This window comes from Stegodyphus dumicola, chromosome 3 (assembly GCF_044657685.1).
Source record: "Stegodyphus dumicola isolate Sdum_Otavi_A_Nest chromosome 3, ASM4465768v1".
Lineage (NCBI taxonomy): Eukaryota > Metazoa > Arthropoda > Arachnida > Araneae > Eresidae > Stegodyphus > Stegodyphus dumicola.
The window spans coordinates 157,456,960-157,474,215 of record NC_140770.1 but is presented as its reverse complement, the minus strand read 5'-3'; positions in this window follow the sequence as shown (position 1 = coordinate 157,474,215).

The window sequence follows — 17,256 nt, the reverse complement described above, 5'->3', positions numbered from 1 at the left end:
GTAAGATGGCATGCAGAAATTATAAAATTAAAAATATGAAACAGTAATTTATGAAATAAAGAGCAATTATGATCTAAAGGGTATCAAAATTTACAACAAAAAAAGCTTATTATTTATTTATTTACTTTATTAAACATTTCTTTTAATGTAAGTTGTTTAAGTTGCTTCGTTTTATGTGCTAATACTTTCTTTTTAATTCTATAAACAGACATAATTTCCTGTTCAGTTACAAAGTTCCACTGTTCAAGTCCTGTAATTGCTGTGCCGAGATTACCGACTAACTTATCAATCTTTATCAATTTTTTCTTTTTCACTAACCTCTCTGTCACTTTCTTCATGCTTTTATCCATTTTTTGCAGCAATTCCACTTTTTGTTTGATGGACATCGAAACATGCTTTCCCTTTGTAGATCCCTCCAGAATCGGAAAGTCTTTTTGACATAATCGAAAGTTCAAGCTTACTTTTTATAAAATTGCTCTAACAGCCTGCAAAAAATAATATGCCTGATTCAATTAGAAGATTAAGGAACAACGCAATCTGCAACTTTAACTGAAATAGATAATTAGATAATTTTAGCCTAGCTTATACCGTCTGTTATACATTAAACGCACGCATGTGCAGAAAGTTTGTAGCTTTGAGGTCCGGATTATAGATCACTCCAGATTATGGACGTCCGTATTAATGACTTTATACTGTATTTATTTATCCTACACTTTCATTTTGAAACATTTTAGTACATGCTTTTCCTCAATATTTTAAAAGTTGATTTTTTGTTGAACAGAAATATGTAATATGGAAAAATTCTATCAAAAAACATAACTCAGAATTGAAACAGGAAATAAATAGAGATAATAATGTGGGATATTTGATCCTCTTCCCCTAATAGTCATTTGAAACATTTTAGCATGTTTTTCCATTCAGCTGAAACAGTAAAAATATAGAAAAATTCCCACAAAAACATAATTTGGCTAAGAAACAAAACAGGCAAAAAAAAAAAAAAAAAAAAAAAAAAAAAATGGGTTCGCATCAGGAAACTGATTGGTTTAAAACAGGGCTTCTTAAACTTTTTTTCAGTTGTGACCTTTTTTTATCATAGATTTTTTTTAACGACCCCAAAATATTTACGAAAATTTTTTGGGACTCCATAAGCATTGTGAAAATCCGACACGCACGTGAGTGAAACTGTCAATTTTTCTACTTGTACTGTAAGATAATATGGCAGCTTTAGGTCATTATCTTTAATTTCTCATTTTAAGACATAAAACAATGTGAAAATTTTAATTAAGTAACAGATGAAATGACAGTGTCATGTGCAAAGCAAGTAAAATGAACATTTATATTATAAAAAGAATGCGTTGAAACATTTTTGTTTTTCTCTTTGTCTGTATTGTCTTATCTTCATCTATTTTCAGATACATTGTGTAAAAATATTTGGTAATTGTAAAATTATTATATTAAGTTTTAAGAAATACCAAAACTAATAAAATTTTTTGCGACTCCCTGCTGTAGATGGGGGTTGCGATCTACAGTTTAAGAAAGTTGTCTGAAATAACGTTACAATATTTGATTTTGCTAGAACTTTAACTGAGGCCACAGCCAGTGCGGTTATGGCAGGTGTGCAAAATTTTGGAATTTACAGAAATATCAAGTAGCAAAATTTTTGGAATTTAGGAGTGGAAAAGTTTTTAGAATTTAGGACCCACAGAGATAGCATAGCACAACAAAATGTACCTGTTGAAGCTAGGACTCCAGTGCATGGTTATATTCTTGTCAGGAGTGTATGCCTGAATGCAGAGATGCATTTTGAGTCATCATAGCTAGGTCACTAGCCTACACAGCATTGTGCGATAAGTCATTCATGTAAATACGGAATAAAATTAATTGCACTAACCTAATTCATGTAAATACGGAATACAATTACTGTAATTTTTGAATAAGAATAAAACACTTGCTTTCTGTTCATCTGAAATGGGATAGATTTTCTAGCAGTTATTCCAGCAGAAATTTGAAGAAACGGATCATTCTGTATTCAGTTAGATAAACAAATACACAAGCTATGAACATAACATATTAAACCGTAATTCACTTTTCACATTGGACAGCCAATGTTTATCAATTTTCATCATGTGAAAATTGATACGTACTACGTTTAGTAAGTCGTACTTTCCCGTAATTTTGAAAATACTCTATTGCATGGTGTTCAGTTGAAGACAAGCCCGAAATAATTTTTTTTTTTTTTTTTTTTTTTTTTCCAAAATGCAATTGATAACTTGTATTGTTTTTTTTACAAAATTTAAACCTGGGAGTCATGAACAAATTTGTGGGGGGTCACCAAATCCAAAGATATTTATTTGACGATAAAAGGTATATGGAATTTGAGGAGAACTTTGGATGTTTTTAACATTTCCATATTTAAATTTTGATTTTATAGCTTTCCACTTGATTTGTGTGTTATGACTGATGATTTCCAAACAGGTTGAATCGAATTTCAATGCAATTGCATACGCGTAGCTAAGATGTAGTTTTTTCGACTATGTTAGTAGTGTCTTGCATGTAATTGTAATATGCATCATTTATAAACTATGTTTCTCAATTCTAATCAAATTTGTTGTCAAGTAAGCACATAACATTTCCTAAGTATTGGAAAATTCAGTAGTGTCTCAAAGGATAATAAAAACAATTTTGTTTTAGCTGCAATTTTGTTCATGATGGTTAAATGGCCCAAAATAGATACCCAATGTTCACAAGAGAAATGGGATGGATGGACCAACATCAAATAAACTTAGAGAAAAACTATTAATGAAAATGCAAACAATAATGAATCCAATGGCTCTCTTTCTACTTCTAAAAAAATTGAGTAAATATCAAGAAGAGTTTATTTTATACTATTTTACATGTCGCATTATTAATGGAAAATGAATATCCATTGTGTGTTCAATGCAGTGAAAACTTGGCACATGGAAAGTATGAAACCTGCGAAATTAAAAACACATTTAGAAACGGTACTTTTCCGTTTTGCCGGTGCACACGATAAAGCTGCCAACAATGGTACAATTGATGCCAAACAGAATACCTTCACTGGCAACCTTTTACGCCTCATTTTCAAAACAAGTTGCAGCCATTTCTTATCAGATTGACTGTACTGGCATACAATTACATAGAATTTGTACAAGATAGTTAAATTTTATGCTCTAAGACCATTCATGGTAATTAAGTTAATTAGAATGCAATCACACTGCTCATCCGAAGGCGAAAATATAGAAAAGACAAAGTCACGGGTCAAATTCATCAATTCTAATGAGAATGGACTAGCGAAGTAAAGCACTGTGGTTTTACGTAATTTCTGAATAAACTATTCGTACGAATTGAAATAATTCTTGCATTTAAATTTGCATTCCAAATAAGGATTTCATTTGTCATTAATGTAGATAATTACTGAGAGAATTAGATTTTTGTAGCGTAGTTTACGCGAGATGAGATCACGTGATGCGAACCGACAAATCAGGATGTTGAAACATGAAAACATAGTAAATTCTTAATGTCTTTTCACAAATTTATTGTCTTTATTTATTGGCTTTTTTACAAAATTTTAAAAGGTATTAAAATGTTTATGCTTTCAAAATAAAAAATTCTTAAAACTAAGGTTTGTTAAAATTTTTTATGTGTATATTGTATGTTGTCGACAACAAAGTCTGCTTGGCGAAATTTGCGCCAGTGAAACGGAATGTACCTCAGAAACTAAACATAAAGATTAAGTAAATAAATGTGAAGAATTTTTTTAAGGAATGAGCTAAGAGCATGAAAAATTAAAATATATTTTTGAAAAAATATACAACAGTTCCTGAGAAGATTTACAGGCATCTTAAAAGTTTCATATTTAATTGCAAAAAATTTAAAACCTCATACAATTGGAGAATCACTCATTCTTCCTTCAGCAATTAAAATAACATCATTTATGCATGCAGAAAAATAAAGTAATGATTTAAAAAGCATAGCATTAAAAAAAGATACCGTTTCTCACCAAATTTCTGTAATATCAGACATTATAGAATACAAAATCCAGTCTTTACTATAAAACTTGATGAAGCTACCGACATTATAAAAATGTCTCAATTCATCGTTTATCTGAGATACATTTTTGAAGACGACACAGTAGAATATTTTTTATGTTGTAATATTTGGAAAGGAAAAGCAACTGGAGAGAAAATATTTCAAATTATTGACAGACATTTTGAAACAAATAATCTTACCTAGACACTCTGTGTCGCAGTTTGTACCAATGATGCTGCAGCATTAACAGGTAATTATAAAGGACTACGAGGGTTAATAATGAAAATTGCTCCCCATATAATATTCCATCACTGTATGACACATAGAAAAGATCTTGTTGCAAACTGATGAAGAATTGGACATGATATTGCAGGGTTATTACTGCAATTAATTACATTAAAAGGCAAAATCCTAAACAGCTGTCTCTTTTTAATGCAATGTAATTAGATAAGTTCTGTATATGAGACATTATTACCAAAGTCAGTTGGCTTTCACACAGAAAAATAGCAAGACATATTTTCGATTTGAGAAATACAGTTTACATATTTTTGGAAGAAAAGAAACATACATCAGCAAGTTCATTCATTAATAATGATTAATTAGGAAAACTCAGTTACATAGTAGACATTTTCTAAAAACCTAAGCATTTTAATAATGAGCACCAATATTGAAACTTTTAAAACTAAGCTAATACTTTGGCAAGGACAATTGAACTAAAACAACAGAAACATGTTTTTCAGAATTTACTAAAGAAAATAATACAGATTTCTTGTTTAAAACAACATATGATAAAACTGACAGAAATTTTGTGACCCATTTTGCCTTTGGTATTTTCAATTCGGTACTTACGTATTATTGCAACCAGGTTGGCGCGATTTGTAAGTTTGAGTAAAAAAGTATGAATAATAAGAAAATGTACATTTATTAATTACAGATAATTTTTAATACAGTTTTTTATATTATTTTGTTTTAAAATATAAAATAGCAATTAAACCCTTCCGGTTTCGAATTTGAATAAGTTGCAGAATTATTTTTTCGGCGGAAATCTTTTGGCTATTGCTTTTAGCACTGATTGAAAACTGTCTTCGCCATTAACAGCTTGAGCTTGGCGCCATATAAATTCGATAAGGTATGAGTCAAGATGATGACGGGCTGTTCCTCTCTGTTTTTTGTTGCGCCATTTGGCTGAGCCCCACATGCGCTCTACATGTTGTGTGTGAACGCCCGTGTTGGGATCCACAAAGTTATATTTGTGATTAACAGCTCCATGCAGAAATCCAGCATTTTCGAACTCACTTGTATTGTATCTTTTCCAGCAATCCAAATAAATGATGCTTCCTTCCTTGATATTTTCGCAAATTTTTTCTATGAGGGTAACGGCGCTTCTGTTAGGTACAGTAACCGAAAAAGTAATTCTGCAAAAAAGTAATTAAAGTATTTCAGGGCATTCAATCTAACCAGTAAGAAAAATAATTTCTTTACGAAAAACTACATATAAAACGTAGGGTTGCCGTAAGTAGGGTCGCCAAATTTGGCGATTTATGCGAATTTTGGCCTGGTTGCGTTAATACGTAAGTACCTTCAATTCCAATGTATCTCTAAATGAAAAAGAACAATTAATTGATATTTTAAGTGATGGAACTCTGTGTTAAAGTTAAGTCTGTAACTTGTCAAAAAGTTCAGTTATCTATTGGAAACAAATATGCTGATTTAAAAGGAACGAAAGTAAATTATTACGTTTCTTACATAAAATTGTACAGCAAACCTTTAGCTTATATTTAAAATTTCTAAAATGCTTATGTTACATTTTTCTGTTATATAAGCAGTGAAAGTGGATTTCTCACTGAAATAGAAATAATTTTGCTATTGAATTAACATGGAGAACTTTTTTATTGAAATATTTTTTCTCTGTGACATTAGTTGCATCTACTACAAACTAAAGATTAAAGAACTGTTTTTAAAACATTTCGAATTCGTTGTCATATTGATCTATGAAGCACTAGATTAGTGAGTTTTTATTACATTATTGACAGATATCCGCGATTCAATTCACCTATAGATGGCGCTTTCACACATTAGTATGGCGGATAAAGCTCGGTATTTTGATTTGTGATCTGACTTCGTACATTCAAAAATGGAGTTACTTAGCTCTTCCGAAATGTTTGATTTTGTTCAAGGAGACGTAAATTCTTGCTGTATTACTGAAGCAGAGAGCATTTTAAAAAGCTGATCATTTGGTAATGCACGGAATTTTACTTGAAATCCAATGTACAAGTTTTGGCTTTCTGTTTAAGGATAAGTTCTATAGCGTCCTGATCGCATGAAATCGAAGGACATTTCATTGTTCAAAAAGGACAAATAAAAATTAAAAAAAAAAAAAAAAAAAAAAAAAAAAAAAAAAAAAAAAAAATGGAAGCACTTTCGCAGAGAACCCGGTAAACATCGCCAACTTTGGCGATAATAGTTCAAACCTGGTAATCTAGCTAATTCATCCTATTCGCTTATGCGAAGGTTGTCGTTGTTCGCATTTGGAGATTTATATTATTTTTCTCTTATTTATTATTATTTTTTCTGAATTTTTTAACAACGAATAGATAGAAATATTTTCGCATAATTAAAGAAGTTTTCGTCGAAAGATGCCGGTTCTAGGGTCGTCAGTTCGGGATCAAAGGAAGAAATTATGGCGGGAGGGGTGAATGCTAATTTGTAACATGGCTGTTCACGTTATGTTCTTAATTATTAACAGCTGTAAGCACGCAGAACCATGAGGTTTCCAACCCCTATAATAATTTTAAAATGTATAAAGTTCTAGTTTTATTAAAAATGCTACTGAAGAAAATTTGATTACTGTTGAAGGTTATTTGTATTGTGAAATATATCATGAAAAAGGATAGGTATTTGTTTCAACGTAAAATGCTTTAAGCTGTATGCAAGTAACTTAAAAAAAATACTTAAAACTATGTAAAATGGATATATTAAAGGTCATGCATTCATTTATTACATGGGCATGGCTCTTACCGAAATACATCAATCAACAGGTAAAGTACTTAATAGTGAAAATAGACATTTGTAATAGAAATATTAGTATTCTATATGAATTAGAGAAAATACATATAAGTATATTGTAAACGTAAGTATAAGAATACTAATTGTTATTTTTTAAATGAATTTTTACTTCCCGTTATGTTTTTGGTGGTCGTGTGTGCTTAATGCATGATATAATTAAAGAAAATAAGAGTAGACAATCTCCTATAACAAAAGAATATATTAAGTACTAAATTACAATTTAAATTACACTGCAGAGATCAACACAGAGCTCGGAACACAGTTCGTGCTAGCGTCGCGTACACTTGTCCGACGAGAAGTCTGAGAGAGTAAAGATGTCGCTTTGCTGCTCCGATTAAGAACTGGATTTTACCAAGGAGGTTAGAATAAAAGGAGGGAAGGTTCAACTCAAACGGTGAAGCTTGGCAGCCATCTTCCTGTTATCACCGTGACTTGTGCAAGGAAGTCTGTCATTGCAACATTTTTTTCTTTTCTTTTTGAAGCATGTCAGCTTGTATTGCATATGGATGCACAAAAAGATTCTCGAAAAAAATTCAGGGCATTATTTTTCAGTATTAATTTTCTTTTTTTATGTAATATGACAACTATGTCAAAAAATATCACAATGTCATGTGGTTTTCTTTCCAGATGTGAAAAAAAAGGACTTAAAATAGGTTATTTAATATAACTATAATCAAAATATATTAAATACATTTTAATGTTTCTGTTTATAGCTGGTATCTTCGTTCAAGATACAATGCTATATGGTAGGATTTAAATTGTATAATTTGAACGTTTTAGTTAATTCGTTTTATAACTTTCATGAAAAGTAAGAAATCAATTGTTACTATTTTTATTAATTGTAAAGGTGTTAAATAAAGCAATGCTTTTCTTTATATATTAATTATTATTCATTTTTTAAGATAAACTGTTCTGTTGTTAAAAATTTTTTGCATAAACTTACAAATTTCTGGGCAGTATAGTGATAAAATTAAGTAAAATATTTACACAATTGAACATGTGGAAAGATGTATCCAAAAACTTATATAGGTGTATTTCTGTAATTCAACTTAATTAAAGGCAGTTTCTTTGAGATTAATAAATATGAAATGCGCATAAACTGAAATCAATGAATTCACATAAATCTGTTTTATTTTATTAAGATTTATTTTCTAACGTAACCAAGTCCGTGAAATATGCGGAAACATCATTTTTTAAAGGCTTTAATGTTATGCGCATGCATTTAGATTTCGAACTATTTCTTAATAATTTGCTGTACATAGTAAATTATGGATATCATCTTTATTACTTTAAAACAAAAATTCAACAATAGCGAGGGATTTCATTATAAATTTAACATATTTTTACTGGAAAATAAATGCACGGAACAGGTTAGAAACACGTACATGTCACTGCCGTAATGCAATGTTTTGAAGTCACAAACATGGACGCCGCTTCTTCGGCGGAGTTTCATTCCCCGATAGTGGAGGAAACCGCGAACCCTCCCTCCTTCTATTCTAACCTCCTTGGATTTTACACGTGGCGCCATCTCATAGAAGTTGAAGTATCTGTCGGAACGCCACAGTACTCCCCTCCAAGTACCATCGGTACGTTATAGTTTGGGTTAAATTTAACCTTTCTTCCAGATCTGGTAGTTTTAGGTTGCTCTTTAACGGGATGTAAGCTTTCTTCCGGGAGTGATGTTGATGAGGAAGTTGTTGGATCTTGCATTAGAAATGCTGGTTTGAGACGATGGATTCCAATCACTGATTGTTTGCCATTGCAGATGATGGTGAAATGTTTCGGTGTTCGTTTGACAACTTTGAATGGACCATCATATGAAGGTGTTAAAGTTGGCTTAATTGCATCGTTGCGCACGAATACGTGCGAAGATGTCTCAAGCGCAGGATGTACAAAATAGCTTGGCTGGTTATGCGAAGATGCTGGGGTTGGCGAGATATTGCTCATGGTCTCACGTAAACGTTGAAGGAATGTTGGAGGGTCGATAACTGGAGTAGATTCTGGGTGAAAGAATTCACCTGGCAGACGGAGGGTTGCACCATATAACATTTCAGCACAAGTGCTACCCATGTCTTCTTTGAATGCTGTGCGAAGACCAAGCAGGACTAGGGGTAAGGCTTCTGTCCAGTGTGTGCTACTGTGACACTTCAGACCTTGTTTGAGAGATCGGTGAAAGCGTTCCACCATCCCATTTCCAGATGGATGGTATGGTGTTGTGCGAATATGGCGAATGCCAAGAAGAGAGGTGAGTGATGCGAACAAGTGACATTGAAATTGTCGGCCTTGGTCAGTAGTGATGGTGGTAGGCATGCCAAATCTTGAAAGCCACTGGGAGATGAATGCTCGAGCTACAGTTTCAGCGGATATATTTTCAATAGGAATGGCTTCAGGCCATCTTGTGTACCGATCAATACAAGTGAGGAGGTAAGTGTAACCATTTGAAGGAGGCAATGGGCCAACCAAGTCTAAGTGTACATGATCAAAGCGTCTTGCTGGAAGGTTAAATTGTTGAATGGGACTGTGAGTGTGACGGGATACTTTACACCGTTGACATCTAATACATGAACGAGTCCATTCTGTGATGTCTTGATTCATCGCTGGCCAGACAAATCTGTCTGCGATCAGCTTTTTGGTGGCACGGATTCCAGGATGTGCCAAATTGTGCAAGGCATTAAACACTTCACGTCTAAAATTGACAGGAATATAGGGACGTATTCTATTGTTCTCTATGTCACAGTAAATTTTAAGCGTTGGATCAATGTGCAGCGGTTGTAACTGAAGGGAGGTTTGTGGATTTGAGATTAGGTTCTTGAGTTCCTCATCATGCAATTGAGCTTTTGCAATTTCAGAGAAATCTGGGGTAGTGAGGTTGATATTGTTTACCCGAGACAAGGCATCAGCGACACAATTATCAGTACCAGAGACATATCTGATATCTGTACTAAACTGGGCGATGAAATCCAGATGTCGAAGCTGACGAGGAGAACATGAGTCAGAGTTTTTTCTAAAAGCGAAGGTTAATGGTCGATGATCAGTGAAAATGATGAAGTCGTGTCCTTCCAAGTTGTGCCGGAAGTATTTAACAGCACAGTACACAGCAAGTAGCTCTCTGTCATATGTGCTGTATTTCCTTTCTGCAGTAGTGAGTTTTCTGGAAAAGAATGCCATTGGGGAATGTCCTTTAGTGGTATGGGCTTGAAGCACTGCTCCTATGGCCGTGTCAGATGCATTTACCATTATAGAGAGCTGATCACTAGGTGAGTGATAAGAAAGTGTGGCTGCATTTGCCAGATCGTGTTTGCATTGCACGAATGCTGCAGATGCAGATTCAGTCCAAGGGACAGCTCGTTGATCGTTTTTTTTGCTATTCTTCAGAAATTCATGTAGGCAGGCTTGTGTTTTTGCGGCATTTGGCAGAAAGCGTCGGTAGAAATTTAACATTGCTAGAAAACGCTTCAGTTCAGAGATGGTTTTGGGCTGAGGTAGGTCGTTAATTGCTTTGACTCTTTCCGGTAAAGGTTTGACTCCATTCTGGGTGATAAGACATCCAAGAAAGGAAACTGAGGGTTGACCAAGTACACATTTGGATGGATTTAGTTTTAATCCAAGATCTTTAAGGCGAGTGAAAATCTGACGCAGATGTTGAAAATGTTCTTCCGCATCTGTAGATGCAACCAGGATATCATCAAAATATGGAATGCAGAAATCGAGGCCAGACAGTACTTGGTGTAGGAAACGCTGAAATATTTGGCCAGCATTGCGAAGGCCAAATGGCATATATAAGTACTCAAAGAGATCAAATGGTGTAGTCACTGCGGTCTTAGGCACATCTTCAGCATGCACTGGGATCTGATGATATGCTCTGGCAAGATCGAGGGTAGAAAATATGTTTGTTCCATCAAAAAGATGGGTACAGTCGGTCACAAAAGTATTCGAACACCGGTACCCTATCAGAAAATGACAAGATGGCGTTTTTTTCTCTTTCTCTCTGTGTGTCGTGTTATTCCATCCTAGGTTTTCTTCTCCCCCCCCATCTTGGAAAAAACTGGAAAAAATTGGTTACGATCTCTTTTTGAATGGGGAGATGCCATTTTGAGAAAAAGCTGACGACCCTATCTTGGAGAATGAACATGACCGCTCTACACACCCTTTTACTCTCTCTCTCTCTCTCTTTGAATTGGGAAGCCATTTTGGGAAAAAGTAGACGACCCTATCTTGGAGAATGGAAATGAACGCCTCTCCCTCTCTCTTTGAAATGGGAAGCCATTTTGGGACCCTCTATTCTTGGGGAGGGAGAAAACTGAAGTCTGCATTTCGCTGTCTCTGAATGCGGAAAACCCTTTTGGGAAAAGCGGACCCTCTTCTTCTGATCTTGGAGAACTGGAAATGAACGCTCTACACGATCTCTCTTTGAATTCAGAAGGTATTTTGGGACCTTTTAATGTTGGAAAACTGAAATGAACGCTCTACACCTTCTCTCTCTCTGTGTCTCTCTCTCTTTCTCTGAAATGGGTAGCCATTTGAAAACTCCCTAACTTTGGAAAAAAACAGAAATGAACACTCTACACCATCTCTCTTTGAAAATGGGGGGGGTGTCATTTTGAGACCTCCCTCCCCTAAACTTGGAAAAAAACTGAAATGAACGCTCTACACTTTCTCTCTTTGGACATGGGTAACCCTTTGGGGACCCTCTCCTCTTGGTAGAAAAAAAACAGAACTGAAGTGAAGGCTCTACACAATCTCTCTTGGAATGGGATCCATATTTCGGGAAACGTGGATCACCTCATGCTGGAAAACTGAAGTGAACCACCAAGATTGGACTCTATATAATATTTTTTTTAATTGACATCATGACCCTCCTCCCATTTGTTATTAAAAAAATTGTTTTCTTTTGTTTTGGTTTTTATCCCATTTCCGATGTGATTTCAGAAATGCAATTCCATAACAGTTCAATTTCATTCGAGGTTAAATGATCTAAACAGTCTTTGACCCACCCATCCGTATCATTATTTTCTTCTCCTTCCTGTTGCACCAAATTTTGTAAGTCCATATAATCATTCCATACGGGAAGGGCTGGATCCTCACAAGGCTGTCTTGAAACACTTGCAGTCCCTTTGGGATGAGTGGAGGGATCTAGAATGTCTGGACCCGGCTGCGATTCTACCTCCATGATTTCTGGACCCATTGAACTTGTTTACCCGGCTGAAATTCTACCTCTACGATTTCTGGACCCGTTGGAACTTGTGAACCCGGCTGTGATTCTGCCTCCATGATTTCTGGACCTGTTGGAACTTGTGGACCCGGCTGACATTCTACCTCTACGATGTCGGGACTTTTTGAAGCTTGTGGACCCGTCTGACATTCTACCTCTACGATGTCGGGACAGGTTGGAGGAGAAGAAGAAGAAGAGGAGGATACTGGAAGAGTTTCTGTCTGTGAGGAGTCCGAAAGAGGTTGCCTGTTTGAACAAGTTGGGGAAGAAGAAGAAGAAGAAGAAGCTTCTGGATTCTGAAGCGGATCTTGCACGCCAGGTAGGTTCCGGTAAGTCGACCGTTTTTTAAGAGGTAATTTTTTTTCTTCCTCCTCATCTTCAATTGTGATGACTTCAATTTCATTCCGTTGCCGGGTCGATTTTGTTTCGGGAAATAACGGTTTGGTCCAGCTCCTCTTATCATCTAAGGAAGGGATGGGTAAAGGTGGCGGAGGGTTTTCTTCTTCTTTTTCTTGAAACATCATCGGCGATTGGAAAAAAATCTCCTCTTTCAATTGTTTCCAAAGCGAGTACGAGCACCGATCGACGAGAAAGAGACTCTTCTGGGTTGTGACGATGAGATATTGCGTTTTCGGGGGAACGACATAGTTTTGAAAAGGTCTTAGAATATATTTCTTATATTTCATCCTGTCGCTGACTTTAAAACTTCTTTCCTTCAGATTGGGGGACGATGATTCGTAATAGGCGAGAGGAGCGGCTGTGGTTTGAACAATATGAACTTCGTCCTCAGCCTTCGTTCTCACTCCAAACGTAAAATATCGTTTCGTGAGAAAAATATTCTTCCACCGAAAACTCGTGCGCGGATCCGTATATCGCCGGTCTGTTTGAATGGGCCGTCTCAATGCTCGATCCATCTGATTCCAAGAGAAGGGAGATTCCTCTTTCGTTTGTTGCGATTCGAATAAATTTCTGTATGTATTCTGAACGAGCAGGTTGGAGGATTCGACATCTTGGTTGAAAGAAACGATCGCTTGATGAGGTGGTAAATGCGGAATAAATGTCGCACAATGACACGCCAAAAAAATTTTCAAGTTGGAGATTTGCTTTAGCGTCTTCAAATCCTCCCCGTTCGAAATCCGTTGAGTTGGAAAAACGTCTAATAGCGACATGGCTCCCAATGGAAAAGAAATGATCTCGCCCAGTACTCTCGTCTTTTTATATATCTATATAGACACACACAGACACATATAGAAGCTCTATGACGTCCGTTTTATTTTTTTTTTTTTGTTTCTCTCTCTCTTCTTTCCAAGAAATCTTATCTCCATGACCTCATTTTCTTTTCTTAAAAAGATGAATGTGTGTGGGAATGAGGAAGTGAAAGTAATAATTTAATAAACAAAAAATTATCCAACCATGAACTTCTTTTTTTTTTTCAAAGTCACCCTTTCCAATCCAAGGACGTCCAGAGATAGAGGAAGCAGGGAGAGAGGAGGAGGGAAGGGAAGGTCACACTCTCTTTCTCTCTATAAATAAAAGGGGAGAGCCCCAAAGTCATATTTTTGTCCAAGTGGATCATGAGGAGGCATCCCCGGCTCACTACGTGTATTCCTTTCAAATATAAATATGTTGATCTTTCCTTTTATATCATCCAAGGTGTTGTTTACCTGAAAGCTTCCGATTTTTCAAAATGTGCGGGTTATTATACCGTGGGGAGTTATCAAAAGATGCGGGACGAATTTTTATCCGACGAAAACGTGTTGATGGCTCGTGACATTCCACCTTTGGATGCACAAATTTTGTTAATGAAACAAGCCAAATATTTTTACACGTCCCACTTTCTAACCGTCTCGCAAATGAATAGGATTATTGATCGTCTTGAGAAGACAAAAGGGATTCTCGTTCATTTTAGTGAATGGTTGCATAAATGTTTGCACGAACATCTCTCGATCGAGAAGACTGGGAAGAATACCTATTATATTCTTCTCGAGGACTCTCCTCCTTCGTCTCATCTTAGAGAGGCCACGACTTTTAAAAAAATCCTCGAGCAAGAAAAAATAGAATGGTGGAACAACTACTCCATCCCTCTCCCCGAGCATCAAGAGGAGCCTGTTCAGAAGAAAAAGAAAAAACCTTTCCAAAACCTATCCTCATCCTCGATAATGATGGGGATGAGGAGAAGTCTGTTCAGATTCCTCTCAATTTGTCAAAAGCCGTCGAGGATGAAAAACCTCTCCCTTCCTCAAAACCCCTTGAGGAAGAGAGACCCCTCGAGAAGGAGAGATCTCTCCCATTGTCAAACCTCCTCGAAGATGAAAAACCTCTCCCTTTCTCAAGACCCATCGAAGATGAAAAACCTCTCCATTTATCAAGACCCCTCGAAAATGAGGGACCTCTCGATTTGTCAAAACCCCTCGAGGATAAGGGAACCAAAACTTCTCTCTCTTTCGAAGAGGAGGGACCTCTCAATTTGTCAAGACCCCTCAAGAATAAGGGAACCGAAAATCCTCACCCTTTCTCAAGACTTCTCGAGGAGGAAAAGGAGGAGGAGAGACCGCTCCATGTCTCAAGACAGGACCCCCCTCTATCTCTTGAGGATCCGAGGGAAACGATTCCTATTGAAAAACCATCTATCGACGATCCCCAGAAAAGGTCTTCGGAGGAGATTAGACTTCCATGTAGAAAACGAATCTGCCACAATCATAATAATAATAATAATAATAATAATAATAATAATATACCCCCTTCTCAACAACAGAATCCTACAACATTTGCAGATAAATGCATTCAAACCAATCCCTTTATAGTAACCCTTTTGATTGGAGAACCCGTGCATTAGCCTCGAAAAATATAATGAGATTCTAGGCTGTTTCTAAGACCAGAATGTTAAGCCAATAGATAGGTCTAGCTCAGAATTTTTCTTTTAAAAGAAATTAAATAAATAATCCAAAGACTATTCGTAAATATAAATGGTAAAGTCTTGAGTCGGCTGGAAAAAAATTTTCAGAGCTGAAAAAAATTCTACAACTCCAAAAAAAAAAACTTCTTGTTAATTTTTATCATGTCTTAGACATGATAAAAATTAACGACACCCTTCCCTTTTCATCTGGGAATGTTGTCTCACTCTTTTGAAAAACAAATCGTGATTCATTCATGGAATGATTGCCATTAGAGAAAGGATGAGTCATGGTCTATTTTTAGAAAGGGTGAGACATCCTTCCCAGACAAAAAGGGAGGTTCATTAATTTTTATCATGTCTAAAGACATGATAAAAATTAACCAAAAGTTTTTTTTTCCAGCTCTGAGAAATTTTTTTTCTCCCAGCCGATTCGAGACTTTACCATTTTTTTAAGAATGATTTCTCTCTGATCTATTATTTCAAAATTCCAAGTTTCGCTTCAGAACCATCTATGCTGTTGAAGAAGTAACGTGATATATGTATTTTTTTTTAATGAGTTCTGTCAAGATTGAATTGTGCAGGATCGACCTTGCGAATTTCTTCTCTGTGTCTTTAAATAATAATGATACCGAACTGCTTTTTGTAGAGCGCAATGGAAAAAACCTTTTGTATGGTTAGGACAATTCATGTGTTCGATCCCATTGTATTTGAGAATCTCTTGCGTCGATCCCGAAATGTAATAAATGGATCTTTGCAACCATTTCTCTAAAAACCGCCGTTTCATTTCTCCTCGCACCCAAATCATGGAAAAAGGTTCCGTCAACATCGTTAACACCCATGGAAAATAACTGTACGGAATTTCTCCTTCGTACCACGACAAGCCGTGATAATAATCACTTGCCCACACAGCGGTTCGTTTTTCTTTCTCGGTGAGCATTTGCCATGGAAACGGGGGTTTAAAAACAAATACCCCTCGAGAAGTACCGTCCAATGTGACGTAAGCCAATTCTTTCACAATAAAGGCTCCTTGAGAATCGTAGAAACCTTCAAAGTCGAGCACGAGTTCCATGTTTTTTATTTCTTTTTCTTTCCAAGGTGACCTTTATTATTATTATGATGGATGTGTATTGAGATACGCACGATATTATTCAAAAAACAAATATATATACACGAATGTGACCTTTCCCAGAATTCATACGACCTGTCACGTGCAACCTTCTCTCTCTCTCTCTCTCTCTCTATAAAAGAGGAGACGGCGAGAGAACGCTATCCATTTTATCCTTCAGGACACACAGCGAGAGAGAGAGAGAGAGAGAGAATTTTGTTTTCTTTTTTCCTCAATTGAAGAAGATGGACATTTTGAGTGCTAAACCTCTCAAAGATTCCTACATTGTTCTGGACATGGAATACTTTCACTGTTATGATCCAAAGACGGGAGATATATGTTTCATCTTGAAAGAACTGGGCTACATCACTTGCGATTTAACCTTATGCGGATCCATGATTTTTCTCCCTCCTGTCTATTACGATGACTTATCGTCCCGCAATCAAGCTGTGGTCAACCAGACTACAAATAACCGACACGGCCTGCAATGGACCGAGGGTCGTCTTTCCTACGAGAATCTGCCTACGATCCTGAAAATGCTGACCGAAAATGTGGAGGTGATCTACGTCAATGGATACGATGAAGCCGAATTTTTCAGCAAGCTCTTCCAGCGATCCGTTTATGAGTTTTACATCCCAGGGAAAACCGAGTGGCGGAACAAGTCGAAATGCACGCGACACCAATATATCCAAAAGATGATTCATTGTGCCGAGAACAAGGTGAGAAATTTTCGATACCATTTGATGGAGGGTAGTTACGTTTTCCGGAAATTACATTGTTACCCCTCCGAAAGCAAAGCTATCGAAGACGAAGAGGAGGTGGAAGAATCTCCCCAGGAGAACTCGTGCGACGATGAGGAGGAGGAGGAGGAGGATGAACTTTCTAATAATAATAATAAATGTCTAAGTTGGGATGCTTTAGAGACCC